The 17338-nt window shown below is 32.0% G+C and overlaps 1 long non-coding RNA gene across 2 annotated transcripts; it reads left to right on the top strand.

The window, feature by feature from the left end:
• The first annotated feature begins 3171 nt into the window (after positions 1–3171).
• On the top strand, positions 3172–9393 carry LOC105213927 (uncharacterized). Of its 2 annotated transcripts, none has more exons than XR_008471447.1 (4): positions 3172–3972; positions 4483–4733; positions 4796–5020; positions 9227–9393. It is a non-coding gene; the product is annotated as an uncharacterized LOC105213927 (long non-coding RNA). The 2 variants fall into 2 exon arrangements; XR_008471448.1 differs by lacking the exon at positions 9227–9393 and adding an exon at positions 6392–9196.
• The last annotated feature ends 7945 nt before the right edge of the window (positions 9394–17338 follow it).

The raw sequence follows: 17338 nt of genomic DNA, 5'->3' as shown, positions 1-17338 counted from the left end.
TATTATTATAAAACGAATTTATTTTCATATTCAGCTAAAGTTCAATGAGTTATGTCGCGAGAATTTTTTACTTTTTTCCCTTCTGTTATAAGTTATAAATTGTCATTAAAAGTTGAAAAATAAAATTGAATTGTTTCTTAATATAGAATATGCGATCTTTCTTTTGCAAAAAAAAATATTCTTCTAATGCATCCATGTAAAAAGTTATGATAGAATATGTCTGAGACTCGATTTAGTCCAATGAGTTTTGTCCGACACTGTATATGTATCGATCTCTACCTTTCTATGAAATAATTACATAGTAATCATTGTTTCTGGATTTTAACCTGTATATCGGTAGATATCATAATAAAATTTGCTGAACAAAATGAGTGAAATAGAACAATATTTTACTCCGTTTCCCCTTTACGTAATTAAAATTTATGTGCTACTTCAGTTGAATTAAATTTTGATTCTGTAGACTTTTTTAATCTTTTATCTGACGATCAGGCAATTACCATATTCTAGCAATATATTGTCATAACATCCATAACTAATTAAAATATATTATATAAATTTCTATATATCGAAATGAGTAGGAGTAGTAAAGCTTGTTACACATATTCCTTAGCACTTTATAGATAGTGGTTATTACCAGCAAAGAACGAACTTGGATATTTGTCCATAAATCACAACCAAATATTAACCCAAATCCAATAACAGAACGGTAGGAAGGGGGTCTGCTATAAAATTTATTTGAACAAGTAAGGAAAGGCTAAGTTCGGGTGCAACCGAACATTTTATACTCCCGCAATTTATTGATATATTTTTATTAAGATAGCATACAATTTCACCCAATTCGTTTTCGATTTTCGCCATTTTGTGGGCGTGGCAGTGGTCCGATTTTAAAATGCAGCCCTCTCACGGTCCCAAGGAACTTGTGTTCCCAGTTTCATTAAGATATCTCAATTATTACGGCCGGACGGACGGCCAGACAGACATTCGGATTTTGACTCTTCACTCTGATCATTTTTCTATATATAACCCTATATCCAATTCGTTTAGTTTTATGACTTACAAACAACCGTTATGTGAACAAAACTATAATACTCTCTTAGCAACTTTTGTTGCGAGAGTATAAAAAGTGGATGCATCCCCGTCCTCTCATACGTTTAATGTATTTATATATCACATTCCAGAAGCATTAAATTCACCGTAAAGATAATACGGAAAGAAGACGGACTACAAACACGCCTTTTACCCAATTAAAAAAATATTTAAATCCAAATGAGCCTCAGTACTCAGTGTCACAGGATGACATCGGATGCCGGTAATCGTAGTTTCTAACCGCTTGGAAACAACATTCAGATTGATCCAACTTTAACTGCTACACTTTGAATATCATTTAAATTTGGTATATAACATAACCTTGAAGCCGATGCCATCTGACTCAAGGAATACGTAATAAAATAGAATTGCCATATTTGGTGTGTAATACAATGTTCATGGCTCCGTCGACTACCCATTCAAATAGAAAATATTACTTTCTTGTGTGGATTACATAATATATAAAACATGTGTGAACATTTCGGAAGCTGCGGTATGGAATTACTACGTCATTATTCAATTTTCCTACTTACCGCAATATTACTCATATATTTATGAGAGTGGTACCTCATTATGTTTTCATTAATAAAATCATGATTTCGAAAGTGATTTCTATAAAAGAGCTAACTATAAACTTGTTTATTCAGTTAGAACTTAAATACGAAAACGAGAAGTTGTCTGAACATTTCACAATTTTATTATTCATTCCTTTTACGAGTCTATATTGTGTTCACGGGGTGCTTCAAAATGAAACTTTTACAAAAATCGAATTTACAATTGCTTTTGTTAATGGCGCTGGCTTGTTTAGCAATTGTGCAGTCTGTAAATATACAACAGCACGTACTACGAAGATTGATATCTGATCCAAAGGAGGGTTCAATTGTAGCTGCAAATTATACGCGGCAAAACTTAAAACCCGTTCAGTCATTTAAAGCCAAACTACTAGCAGCTAATCGAAAACCAAAAAACTGAAGGATATACTTATAAGGATACTAATTTTATTTTCATTGTTAAACTGCTGACCAGCGTATTGTGATAATCTATACAATTTGTGAACTGTGATTTTATGTATTAAACTATTTTAAGATTAAACTTATTTATCAAGTTATTATGTTAGACACTTTTTGTGTGTGATAAATAAAAAGGGTAAAAATACCCGTCGACTCTATGTAACTGTTTTAATATTCTTCATGTATTCCGTCTCTTATTTGTGATAAATAAATTTAATAAAATAAGAAAAATTAAATGCAATTTTAAAAGAAAATGAAATTTTATATTTATCTGTAAGCATTTATTAATAATAATAACGGATCAGATGGTATAGGTACTGGTAATAAATTCATAGTAACTGAAACTAAGTTTATCTGTTCCATATATTCGTCTACATTTGGTTAAAGACCTATTATTATGCATATTAAAATTGTATCCTTCCAATTCACATCGTAATGTAAGTTATAACTTTTTTATGCCTTGTATGGACATAATTGGATGTGAGAAATTCGATTCAAATCCGCAAAAGCACACTTTACTCACTCTCTCATTTTAATTTCTTTACTGACGCATATTAATATTCTAAGTATTATTATTAATATTACCAGTATTTCTTATTCATGGCTTCATATTTTGTTGCGGTTTGTGCTTATTCAGAACTCAATCTTTGTAGGGGGACTAACAAAAGTTCTCAAAGGAACGATATTTTATGTTGGATGAATATATTTATTTTTTTAAAGAATAGTTTCACAATTACCCTCAAAGTGCTATATTTTCTGAACCCGACTTAGATATGCCATACAAAGGTCAACTAATCAAGGCCTAAAGTATAATCAGACCCATTGCTTAAGCTGAAAAAGTTCAGCAGAATAACTTACAAAAATTAAATGCTAAGTTGTCATTTTAATAAGATCATCTATCAATGAAACAAAATGGATGAACAAGAATTTTTAAATTGTTTTCCAAATTTAGGAAAAAAAATATTTCAAAATAAAATACTTTTATTAAAACTGCCTTCTCTCCTTCCAGTTCAGAGAACAACTGTTTCTTGCTGGGTGAAATCAAGTTCATGGGTATATAAACGAGGTTTGCGACAGTGAACAGTTAGTTAAGATCGCAAAGCAACTGAGTTCATTACTCCGCCATATTTTTATCGCCAATATACTGTGGTTTCAAAGCAAAAAAATAAAATAAAATAATTTAAAATGAAATACTTGAAGTGTTCGGAAATACAATTTATGATGATGGCATTCTTAATGCTCCTGCAGTGTTTCAACGTTTTCGGTCTACCCTTAATAGAAGATACTTTGAGAGATTCTATTAAGTCGGACATGTATATAAGACCCAATGCAGGAGTCATTAAAGTATTAAAAGAAAGAATTAGATTCGCAAATACAGATCGATTTGAAAATAGAAAGTGGTACAAACATTAGTAGTTAAATATATTGCTGTTCTTAAATACATTATGTAATAGTGTTCATTTGTTTGTAAATAATTATGCGTTTTTATAGAAATAATTGTACGTAGTGTAAGAAAAGTAAAATAATTATAAATAATAAAGTTAATATTGTTAAAAATCATTAAAATCTAATATTCCTTGTCTCCTTGAAAATGTGGTTTAAGTGGTGTTTTTATATATGATGGCAAATGTCTCTATATTGCCTTGCAATTAAAAAGTACTGAATTTGGTCTTTACAGAACTACTGAAAAAGCTTACTTCACAAGCTTACTTTACAAAAAAAAAACATTTTGCGAAAAGTGTTTAAATCAACGCTGAATTTCCTAGATCGACAGGAAGAAGACTATGAATAATCTCTAAAGAAGAGTATGAAACATCGTTACATATATCGAAAGAAAAGAGGAAGTGAATATATATCACAGTATTTCGGAGAGCTGGTAAAAATTTATATTTTTTGGAATATATGCATATATCTATGAAATTACTCAGTCTTATGATTCACTGTTTTTATTTGGCATATAAAATGATATATTTTTGTATGTTTAACAGCGAACAGACCGCGGAAACCTCTATGGAATACCATATAACGAATATACAAATTTCCGTTGTTTTTAAACTGACCTTCTCGGTTATAAGTGATGTATAAGAATGCTAAGGGCTTGATTATATGCTTTAAAATTCAAATCGACGTCAAAACTAACTTTTTATATACTTAGTACAGTTGCACCACGATTATCCGGGATGGTCAGAACCAGTAGTGTGTATAATCGATTAATAGCTGCTAGCACTTAAACGGTCGATGGGATAATCGTATTATATCTCTAATTTGACCGAAAAAAACTTGTTAGTGTATGAAACCTAATCTATCCCCAGTTATCTTTTTCAGACATCAATGAATTCCTTCTGTCTACATATTTAGTTACTAAGTCTGATATTCGTTATTCCAGGTGACGAGCATATCGGTCTGTCTTCCCTCTTGATACAATAGTTCCATATTTAACACTCCACACTTTTGGTAAATAAGGAGAAAGATGGAAATGAATTTTGACGTCTTTTATGCTTTAAGCTAATTCTGGAATAATCTACTAAACGAAAATGGTAATTTTGATGGATAGTATCAATCGCATTCTTAAGCCACGATGAGGATACTTTGCAAATAGGACTGGAATCAAATTGCTGAATTGAGGGTTTCCAAATGGTAATCACGTTAAAATATATGGATAAATCTTATAAATAAATACTTTCTTGATTAATTTCCAGCTATAATTCTCAGTCAACGATTTGAATGAATGCGTTGAACAATAAAGGATTTCGATGAGATTGATGATAAGATGGAATTGAAAATATAAACTTCAGAAAGAAACCATAAAATATAATTCCAAACGTTTTATCAAATTTTAAATAGCTTTAGAAACTGCTATTACGTTGTTCTTACAATATTTCATGAAGCGGGATTTACTTTTTAAGCAAATTACTTCCTTTCAGGTAACATGCATTGATCTTTTTTATACTCTCGCAACAAAGTTGCTGGAGAGTATTATAGTTTTGTTCACATAACGGTTGTTTGTAAGACCCAAAACTAAACGAGTTAGATATAGGGTTATATATACCAAAGTGATCAAGGTGAAGAGTGGAGTTCAAATTCGAATGTCTGTCTGTCCATCCGTCCGTCTATGCAAGCTGTAACTTGAGTAAAATTTAAGATATCTTGATGAAACTTAGCACACTTATTTCATGGCACCATAGGAAGGTTGCTTTCGAAAATGAGCCAAATCGGACCACTGCCGCGACTAAGCCATAAATAAAGCTATGGAAATAAAATTTAGTATGAAGGATCGCACTATGAAGGGGCATATGTGGATGTAATTTTTTTGGGGAGGTGGGCGTGGCCCCGCCCCCAAATATGTTTTTTGTACATATCTCGGAAACAAATAGAGCTATATAAACCAAACTTTCTGCAGTCGTTTTTTTAGCCACTTCTTAATACAGTCCACAAATGAAAGAAATCGGATAATAACCACGCCCACCTCCCATACAAAGGTTAGGTTGAAAATTACTAAAAGTGGGTTAACTCACTAACGAAAAACGTCAGAAACACTAAATTTCACATAAGAAATGGCAGATGGAAGCTGCACTCAGATTTTTTTACAAAATAAAAAATGGGCGTGGCGTCGCCCACTTATGGGTCAAAAACCATATCTCAGGAACTACTCCACCGATTTCAATGAAACTTGGTTTGTAATAGTTTCCTTACATCCCAATGACATGTTGTGAAAATAGGCCAAATCGCTTCACAACCACGCCTACTTCCTATATACCAGAACTTTGAAGACAATCTGAATCGTTAACTTTACAATATATAAAGTAAGCACTAGTGAAGATATCGGTGCAGAACTTTGCACAAATACTACGTTTATAGTGTGGCAGTCCCATTCTAAAAATCGCCGAAATCGGACAATAGGTTTTTAAGGCCCCATATATCGAGCAACAGGACCTCTGTGCTTCTAACCTAATATTATGGCTTCCAACTTTCAATGGACTTTATACAATATATATGACGAATATGTGGGTCAAATTGTGTATTATGTAATATAAATAAAGTTAAATAAATAAATTGCGAGAGTATAAAATGTTCGGTTACACCCGAACTTAGCCCTTCCTTACTTGTTTCTTTTTAATTTAAAATTAAATGTTGTTTTCATATATTTTACTAATTTTCATTTAAAAACTACCTCGCTAAGTGAGGACTTAAGCTTCCGTGTAGAAGATATAATTATTTGTATATGTTGAACAAAAGGTTTACCACTAAGCCAGAAAATGTGTATAATTATTTTCCATTGTATTCTTTTTGTTTAGGTTATTTAATTTACATATTTATTTCATCAAAATCATATGTTTCCAAGATTGGAATTTAAAGAACCTGCTGATGTTCGACTGCGGAAAATAGTGTTGACAAAGATAACCAGAGATGAATCGACGTTAATTTGTATTAAAAATCAGAAAAATAAATATTATTTTTGGTCCCTTATAAAGGGATTTTCAATAAGAGAGCTACACAAGTTTTTTTTAAATAAATCCAAAAACGATTTGGGATAGTAATGAATGAAATATGTATGAAACTAGATTCTTTTGCATGGCCACCACGGGCACGCTTACAGAAGTACAGACCCTGAACACAATTTTCGACGGTTTTCAATCATAAATCGGCCGATACTGCTGCAATTTAACGTTCGATATTCGTACAAATTTCATAAATCGTCGGTGGATTGCTGGTATAGACCATAGATATGACTTAGCCCCACAGGAAATAGTCTAACGATATTGTCCAAGTCCATATCATCCAATTCGGCCAAAAATATTTGGTTATCATTGAGTGGTAGTGATTCCCATTCAAAAGTATGTGTCGGTCTTGATCACCCCGGAAAAAGTACGGACAAATAACGCCTTAGGAGAGAGCAATGTTAAAACAGCGGGACAAATCTGGCATCGTTTTTATCCCTGTTGTCAACTTTTGTAGATTTATGAGAACTGAAATAGTAATATGCAAATATGCATACATCCAAGACCACATAGGCCCTATTTTTAAAACATGTGATATTCGTTATATTATTAATTATTCGGTAGTTCTGAATACAATTTCAGTTCTGGGACTCCCTGCATAATAGATTTACGTCATTATCAATTTTCCTCATAGAGAAAAATGTAATCATCTATTATACAAACTAGTGATGAGCGATATTGCTATTTTTGAATCACTGTGATTTTAGTGATTGCTATTTTTAAATCACTGTGATTTTATATTGGTATTGCGATCACAACAAAAAAAAACGAATTTATGAGAATTTATACTCCACATTCTTTTTTTTAATTTTTTACATTTACATTTTTATTAATTTTAACAATATCCAAAATTTAACTGCTTTCGTAATCACAATTAATTAATTAATAAGTTTTAGGTACATTTAACTGCTTTTGTAATCACCGCACCCAAAATTATCAAAATCACAACTAAATTTTCTTCTGTGATTACTGAACAGTGATTGCTACTTTCGAACTCTGATATTGCTACTGAACATTGATTGTTACTTTTCGAACTGCTACGTATTGCTACAGTGATCGAATTAAAATCACTGAACTGCTATTGCTACAATGATCGAATTAGAATTACTGAAGTCGTATATGTACTGTGATCGAACAAAAACATTGAACTTCTCTATAGCTACCGTGATCGAACTTAAATTACTGAACTGCAATTGCGATTGTAAATCACTGATATTTAAAAAAATTTATCACAGTTGCTATATGTGATTTTTCAATCACAGTGAAAAAATCACCGGTAGTGAAATATCGCTCATCACTAATACAAACCTCATTCCGGGTGCTAAGAAACGTGTAGACTAAATACTTGATATCTAAGTTTTTACTAAAGTCATCACTTGCATCGACAGAATTATTGGATATATTGATATTATCCGATACGATTTTTTAGTTAGGTATGTAGAAATGCGCAATGTTATCGTTCATATTGTACAAAAATTTCATTCCGATGCGTAGAAAAATAATCCATGAAATAAGAAAGAAAGAATGTGCCGTTATTAAACTTATTATGTTGCAATATTTTTTAACCACAGCAACGACGAATTTGAGTTTTGTTAGAATTAGGCATGGTTTTTTTTCAGAAAGAAAGAAAGTTTGGGTTTCTTTTCAGAAAGAACGACATATTTTGTGTTTGAATTATATTTGTGAAAAGGGAATTAAAATTTTCATGTTGCTTATTTCAGCATTAAAGACACATTTAACTTATGTCAGCGAAATTGATTTATATTTTTTACAAATAACGACATAATTCAGAAACAGGGTCCCTGCAAGACGGAGGTAACAAACTGCACAAACACAATCAAACTTTTTCAGCTGTTTACACATACAATTACAACTCTTACTTTCGTAAGAACACTGATCGAAATTTTTGGAATTTGGTCAAGTTTTCGAGACATTAAGCACTGTACATGTCCACTTATTTATAATTTAGGGCCTTTTTCTGGCTTTAGTTCTTGTATTTCCATATTTTCCGATCAATTTTAGCCATTTTACACTATTTAGAGGGTTAAAGAAAACATTGCTGTTAGATCTCAAACGTTTTTACCCCATTGGAGATTATGGGGCAATAGTTGGACCTCTTCAAACTAAACCCTTTGCATGGAATATTAAAAAGACAATAATGGGTAATTCAGTTATGAAAAAAAGCAAAAATTAATCACCAACTAATTGACAAATTCATTGTACATGCCTTTACGAAGAATAGGTAACGGTGAAGTACGGTTAACTGTATAACACGTGCTTAACAAGTCAAATAATCGAAGTGTGTAAAGTTTTTCTTGACACTAACAAAATTGAATGATTTTTGTTTTTTGTTGTTCTTGGTTGGTTTTTGCATTGCTTTCGCAGCTTTTTTTGCATCACATCTCTTGAAATACTGTAAGTAACCATCCCTGATTCAAAAAATATGTTGCACTGAAGTAAAAAGTAAAAAATTTGGCTGCGGAAAGTGAAAAAGTGTATTTATTTTCTATATGAAAAGAAGAAAAATAAATATTAAAAGCTTTGTAAATACTAGTGGCCATTGTATATTGTGTAGTTCCATTATGTATTATTTCCCATATACTCATCCTTCGTTTTGTTTTTCTATTTTAGGTGTTAGATGCCTGGATGCTGGGATGGAATTTCTTTATATGTTGTTAGCAGGTTTGCGTAAGGTGTACCTAGTCCACACCCAACATTGTTAAAATATATACATATATTTAGAATAAGAATAAAATAAGATTATATATCATTTGAATTGTTAAATTAGAACATAAATTGCATAAATATAATATTTTATATATAAAAGTAATTTTTATATTAATAACTTGTAAATGTAAAAATTTAATAATAAGTTTAACTGTTTAAGTTTATATGATTGTACTATCTACATATTTGATTTTGTACTGATTGAAAATGTAATAAAATAAATTAAAAAACAAAAAAAAAAAGAATTGTTTTACCTGTTAGCGGAAAGATATAACAAATATAGGTAACAAACTTCTAACCAAAATAATGACGCGTACGGTAACAAATACATCTGTTCTGAATAACATAGGGGTAACATAGGTGCTAACATATCCTTTAGCAGAGGTGACATATATATAACATGCCAAATATGAAAATATATGATGCCATTAACAGACTGTTAGTTGTCAAAACTTGACCAATAGGAGCCCTTATAAGTGTTATCGTAGAACGGGGCCACTTATGCAAAATGTAATTGGATAGAGTGAGAAGAGCATTGAACGAGTAGGGGCATAGTGTTACTTCTTTCCCACGCTTCGAACAAAAGTAACAGACAAATTAATTTTTGCTAATGTTTAGAGTAACACAGCTGTAACATGTTAGCTCAAAATTACCCGTCTTGCAGGGGTATGTTTATGCCCACGGAAAAGCTTCAGTATACTCTCATCATTTCAGTAAATACATTACACGCCACTAGTTTTTTTCAATACACTTATGGTATTTTTCTATACTTGCTAAATAAGGGACAATTGAAAACTTTAAACTGCTCTCCTGAAAAATCAACTTTTTTGAGTTATGACACTATTCATGTAAATGAGCGATATGTATATTTATCTGAATGAAATTCAATGCTTAGGGAACGTGACTACAAGTCACAAGTTACATCGTATGTAATGATCTTGTAAAATTTGTACTTGCAAATTGTTTATCGGAGTTTTAATAGTACAATATTCAATAGTTGGTTATTATATGACTTAACTGATAGAGCTTTTCTATCCTGTAGGATCATAAGGAACAAATTAAGATAAGCATAAACAGTTATAACCATATTAACACAAAAAATAGTAAGTTAACCATATCCAAACCCGTAAATCAAACTGTTATATGCTTATTATTCAAATTCATTAATTTTTACATCGTATAAGCGGATAAAGAATAAATGTTAGGGAAATTAAGTCAGTATCGCTTAAAACGTTTGTGAGATACATATGTATCTACATTAAACCTACTAGGTTTGTTGCCACTCATACCATGATCTTCCGTACCGAGTTTCTGTTCTATAGCTTAATTTGGATAGCACTACCATGATAGTACTCCAGTTATCGCTTGCGGGACTTCATTCGACTCCTTATCCTGATCAAGTTGGTGTATGTATATAACTCTATCTTATTTAATTTTAGATGGTAAATTACCTTAAGCTTAGCGATACATGGCTCGATATGGTTATTATGTGAGATTAGCAAAATGAAGTGTAGCGTATAGTCCTGGATATAGTGTACCTTGTTGGTGTAAATTAGTGAAATCGATTCATCGTATGACGTTATTTTGCCAGCAGAAGCGTACCATAATTTTGATATATCTTTTCTAATAACAATGATTATTTAAAACAAATAAATCGATCCATTTATAGATTTTTTACACAAAAAATTTCACTTTGAACAAAATAAGTCAATTTTATTGAAGTGAAAGGTTTCAGTACGGCAACAATGAAATTGCTGTTTGATATGTCGCTGTCGTCTTCGAAATGTTCAAGACACTGGCTTTAAAGCGATATTTGTAACCATCTGTCGCTACATCGTGTCGTGCCGTCGTCTATTTGTTCAGACCATTAGGCGTGGCTCAGCTTCAGTCATTCGCAACGCCGTCATTGAAGAGGTTCAATTTTTAAGTGCTTGTAAAAATTGCCTATAGATTAATTATTCACTTTCAGATTTCTACTGCCTGAAAATGAAGTGTGTAATTACGTTGCTGTTGATCGTCTTACTTTCCATCATTGCCTGCAGTACCGGACCGGAATTGATAGCGTGATAAAGTCTACATCCAATAAAATTCCTTCATGGAGACCATCTCGAGGTGGACCACACAGGAAAAATGGCAAAGAAAAACTTTGCTTTCTTCTAGGACAACGGTTGACAAAATATATAAAGTATGGTCGCAAATAATTCAACTGGACAATATGTCTCATATGTGAAATTTTGGAAATTCGATTTATTTCATCATAAGGAGATATTTATTTGCAAATTTAAGTGGCAAACTACATCTGGGGCATTAAATTTATTTAAATTTTATGTTGCGAATCCAAACTTTTTGTTGTGATTTGATTATACAGTTAAAACATTTAAAAAAACATATATATGTATGTTTATATCTGGTTAGATTTACTCTTCTTTTAGTTAATTGAACCAAAATTACGAACCTTTCTGGCTGCAAAAAATGTAAAACAAATAAAGTAGACGCACTCTTCAATTCCGCAGTTAGTACAAAGAATTAAACACCTGAAATTAAAGAGATAATGATTGATGTTATTAATATTAAATAGGTCATTGCAGTAAATTCAAGTTACAGTAAGGTATTTACTGTTGGACCCAGACCAGTTCTTCAAGACCTCGTACATCGCTGCTCTGCATTGCACCGGTCTTTTGTCGCTGCCGCTATTCTGCCAACTCGCTGTAAGCGTTTGTCGTCTCTGCTACACTCGTACTGCTCTGGGCATTCTTGATTCTTTGCGGCTGTTACTGCTCTCTAATTAGCTATCAATATCGTTTGATACGCTAACACATCGCTTGTATGTGATTACGCATAACATTGCTTCGCTGCGGCATACTACGAAATTTGAACCCGTTCTTGGAAACCGCTCAAGGATTTGAACTACTAAAAGTTGGAGGAAGACTTGAATTGACCAATCTTCCTGAAAGCCAGAAACACCCTATTTTGCTACTGAGTAAATGTGGATTTGTTACACGGTATATTTGCAACCTACATGTTGGCGGCTTTAATTCGTTTACAATTTTAAATGGTATCAGGGCCAAGGCTCCCTATAAAGCTTATATTGCGATATTTGTATGTTTCTACGTCCACATAGAAGTCGTCTCTGATTTGTCCACGGATGCATTTTTGGCATCACTTAAACGAATGATTGAAATAATATGTTGGTCTTCAAATATCTTCTGCGATAACGCAACTAAATTTATCGGCGCTAACAGCAAAATTGCTGAATTGAAAGCATTTCTTTTTAAGAAGGAAAACCAAAATTTGATACAAAATTATTGCGCTAATGAATTTGTTAATTCCAATTTTATCCCTACTAGGAATGGCCGCAGTTAAATCAGCCAAAGGACATACGATCATTGTCAAACAGCCCGAACACACATACAATTCATTATCAATATAATAGGCACGCTGACAAGTTCCTGTTGTTTAAAGATTTTAATTCATTATTCACCGTTCACCATTATGTTTAATACATACTACAACAATCTTCCGAGGTTTTAATATCATTTTTGGGGTACGACTATCGTTTGGGGTTTGCCAGTCTGGAAATGGAATTTACAATTTTGATAACCGTCTGACCTCGGCAATTTTATGATATTATAGTGCATTCCTGAAAACTCGAACGTTATTATACTCTCGCAACAAAAGTTGCTAAGAGAGTATTATAGTTTTGTTCACATAACGGTTGTTTGTAAGTTATAAAACTAAACGTGTTAGATATAGGGTTATATATATCAAAATGATCATGGTGATGAGACGAGTCAAAATCCGAATGTCTGTCTGTCCGTCCGTGTAACGGATAACTTGAGTAAAAATTGAGATATGCTGATGAAACACATGTTCCTTGGGACCGTGAGAGGGTTGCTTTCGAAAATGGGCAAAATCGGACCACTGCCACGCCAAAATGGCGAAAACCGAAAACACATAAAGTGTCATAACTTAGCAATAAATAAAGTTATAAAACTAAAATTTGGAACAAAAGATCACACTAGGAAGGGGCATATTTGGATGTAATTTTTTTGGGGAAGTGGAGCGTGGCCCTGACCCGAATCGGCAATTTGCATATATCTCGCAAACCAATAAAGCTATATAAACCAAACTTTCTGCAGTCGGTTCTCTTACGTACCCCATCACACGCCATGAAAATAGTTGAAATCGGATAATAACCACACCCACCTCCCATACAAAGGTTAGGTTGAAAATTACTAAAAGTGAATTATCTCACTAAAGAAAAACGCCAGAAACACTAAATTTTACAGAAGTAATTGCTGAAGGAAGCTGCACTCAGATATTTTTACAAAATGGAAAATGGGCGTGTCATCGCCCACTAATGGGTCAAAAACCTTATCTCAGGAACTACTCGACCGATTCGAATAAAATTCGGTATGTAATATTTTCTTGACACCCTGATGATACGTGTGGAAAATGGATAAAATCGGTTCACAACCACGACAACATCCCAAGTAACTCAATTTTGAGCTCCATCTTATTCCTTTACTTTATAATATATACATAAGGAACCAATGAAGACAGTGAAATAAAACTTTACAGAAATACTGTATATGACCTATGGCGTCACTTGTGAAAATCGGAATTTGTCGAAATCGGACTATAACTTTTGAAGGCCTCGAATGTCGAATATGAAAAATTCAGTGCCCCATGGTAATTTTTCACCGAAAATTTCGGTAATTCTCTCAGATATTTTAATTTAATTCAGAGGAAATATTTTTCTTCTAATAGTGTGTCTCTGTACCAGAAATGGTTAAAATCGGGTCATAACTTCCCCTAGCTCTCATATACCTAATTATAAGGTTTTCAAATTGGGTCAAATTGTGTGTTGCTTAATAAAAATATATCAATAAATTGCGAGAGTATAAAATGTTCGGTTGCACCCGAACTTAGCCTTTCCTTACTTGTTTATATTTATTTTATTGCATAATGTGACCAAAAATTAAATGTTTTGAGCTTAGCAAAAAAGGCTGAAATAATTAAGGCAGGCAAAAATGGTGAAGTTGTTGCAGCTCTATCCATAAAATTTAATATTACTACAGTTGCCTCAAAAAAATTTACAAATTGTGGAATTGCAAAAATAGAAAAACGGAACTTCCAACAATGGAAAAGGCACTTTAAAAATTACAGCAAGAATTACCTGATCAATGAATTGATTTTAAAAGAAAAATTTAACAATTTAAGCTCATGGTTTTTTACAATTATCTTCGCTACCCGAACTAATAGAGTCGTTCAAGATTATACTACAAGCTAAAATTCAGGAAATTAGATTGTGCCCAGAACAAATTTAGAAAGGATATGAATCCTTGTTATATTGGAAGCATCTTCCGCGATAAACAATTTAACTGCCTAGTGGAGTACAAAAGTACAAAGTCTGTTCGGATGACATCAACTCTACTCAAAAATTGGTTTCACTTTTCGTTTGTACCACAGGTAACTACACAACACTACAAACTGAATACCCTCTAACAATTCTATCATTTAACTAGATGAAACCCTATTTTAAAAGCGATCGGATAGCCTGAAAAAGTTTTATTTATTTTTGACAACGCACCTTCTCATCTAAACGAAGATAAAGAAGGCTCAATTACAGTGATGTTTTGCCCTCAATGCCACTCCTTGATTTAATCAATGGATCAAAACGAAATAAGAATAACAAAAGTTACATTATTGAAATTCTCTAATTGATAGCCAATTTCTCCAATGAATATGACTTGATTAACTTGTTTGATGCTGTTTCATTTTTTGATAGAGTTTCGAATAAGTTGGGATCAGATGAGGATACGCTTGATGTTCAGGCTTACATAAGTTAATACCTCTATTCATATTAAAAATTAATATCACTTAAAACGTTTGTGAGATATGTATATTAAACATATTAGGTTTGTTGCCTCCCATACCAAGATCCTTTGATGAGAGCTTCAGTTCTATAGCTAAATTTGGATAGCACTACCATGATAATACTCAATATATCGACTTCAACTCGGCTCCTTATCCTGATCAATTTTCTATATAATAACACTATATTATTTAGTTTTAATTGCTAAATTACATTGAGCTAAGCGATACACGACTCGATATGGTTATACGAGTATTTGCTTTAAATATATGTTGTAAACATTTAGCTTTTGTTTTTAGTTTATTAATCGTTTAATTATAAAATGTATATTTATTTTGAACATTACGAAATATATTACAATAAAATCACAGAATATAAAAAGTTATCACAATTACATAGTACATGTATAATGGTGTATGATTAGTTTTTCGATCCTTTATTAGCTGCTTTAATTCGATCTTTTAATATATTAACGACATTTCGTTGGTGTGGTATCCTAAAGTAAGCTTCTGCCCTTACGGACCCTTCAATGGGATCTCGAACTACTCGCTGCAATATGTGTGTCCTTGCCGAAGAAAAACATTGTACTTGCACTACCGTTATCAGAAGAATTACCGTCAGTAATCTGATGTTTGATATTTTCAAAAGTTTCATTATTAAGCGGAGTAAATGAAGAGTTGGTTCAATCGTGTTTCGTTCGTAATTAAAATCATAACAGCAATGTACTTGTATATATATATCATGCACTAAATGAATATGCTTTGCGGTGAACGTGGAGGAAGAAAGTTAAGAATATATAATAATTATACATAATTTTGAAAACAATTACAATACTATATGTATAACTTATGAATGGTCTGACGTAATGCTTAAATGCTGGAGATTCCACAGCGATTTCCAAAAAACGAATCTTAATCATATGGAAATCTCAGTATTTTATGTTAAAGAGTTGGATAGGGTTAGTAACGATAACTGTGGCATTTTATGAGTATGTCAGCATTTTGGATTTACCCGTCTTGTTGCTGTTTTTGGTTAATCGCTACCCAAAAATTATGTCGATATCAGTTTGAAATAATACCTTTAATAAATGGTGAAAGTAGAATAATACAAGGAAGTTTCACTTGCTTGCAAATAACAGTTCACTTAAATATAATAAATAAAACGTCTTTCTATTGATAAAAATAGAATTTAACTTTTATTTTCTTTTCACACGAGTATAGGTCCTCAACTACGATTTACCATCTCACATGATTCGGATCTGTTGTTTTTGCGCCGTCTTTTCGATCGGCTAGTTCACATAACAACTAGGCTGTTTTGGTCGGAATACTGCTGCTTACTTGTATGTTCAAGTCAACCGACATTCTGGTATTTAAATGAAATCAATAAGATATATGGAATTTATGATTTTTCCCAACATATTGATTTGTATCAGAATCCATTTCGGCCAAAGTTAAAAAATACTTGACATTTGGGATAAGCATTTTAGATTGAAACCTGTCACAATGATACCTTCTTCTCATGTGACACTACTTTTATTTCTATATAAATCATATGGAGATATCAATATATGTTGAAACATAATGCTAAAACTGATTTCAAGGTCGACCAGACCAATCTTTCCTAATCCCTAAGAAGATGAAAACAACTAATATACAGAATACAGATTTCTTAGGATTGTTTTTTAAATTTATTTTTCCATCGTAAATGTCTCATCAAAACTGTATCAATTATTTTAAGCAAAAAAATCCATGAAATGTCAAAATTATATGAATTTAGCTTAGAATTGCTTCGTTAGCGATAAGCTACTTTTCCAGGCCTCAAAAATCAAACTTTTAAAGCTGCTAGCGGATGTTTAGTGAAAATTATGAAAACTAAATAGTATATTAAATTAATTTTAGATTTATGTTGGATCCGAAAGACTGATTTCATTTTAATTCCAGTATGTCCTAACTGATAGAACTATTGTCAAATTAAGAAAAATATTTGATTCATGTCTTTAATTATATTACAAACAAATAAATCGTGTATGATGGAAAATATTACATTAAAGTGCTATTAGAGTTTTGTTAATTTAGTGTGAAATATACCACATATAATTTCTTATCAAATTATCACGTTCGTTAATTACTTGATTAACA

This window comes from Zeugodacus cucurbitae, chromosome 5 (genome assembly GCF_028554725.1).
Source record: "Zeugodacus cucurbitae isolate PBARC_wt_2022May chromosome 5, idZeuCucr1.2, whole genome shotgun sequence".
Taxonomy (NCBI): Eukaryota; Metazoa; Arthropoda; class Insecta; order Diptera; family Tephritidae; genus Zeugodacus; species Zeugodacus cucurbitae.
The sequence above is the reverse complement of the archived record's forward strand: the minus strand, read 5'-3'. Positions and strand labels throughout refer to the sequence as shown.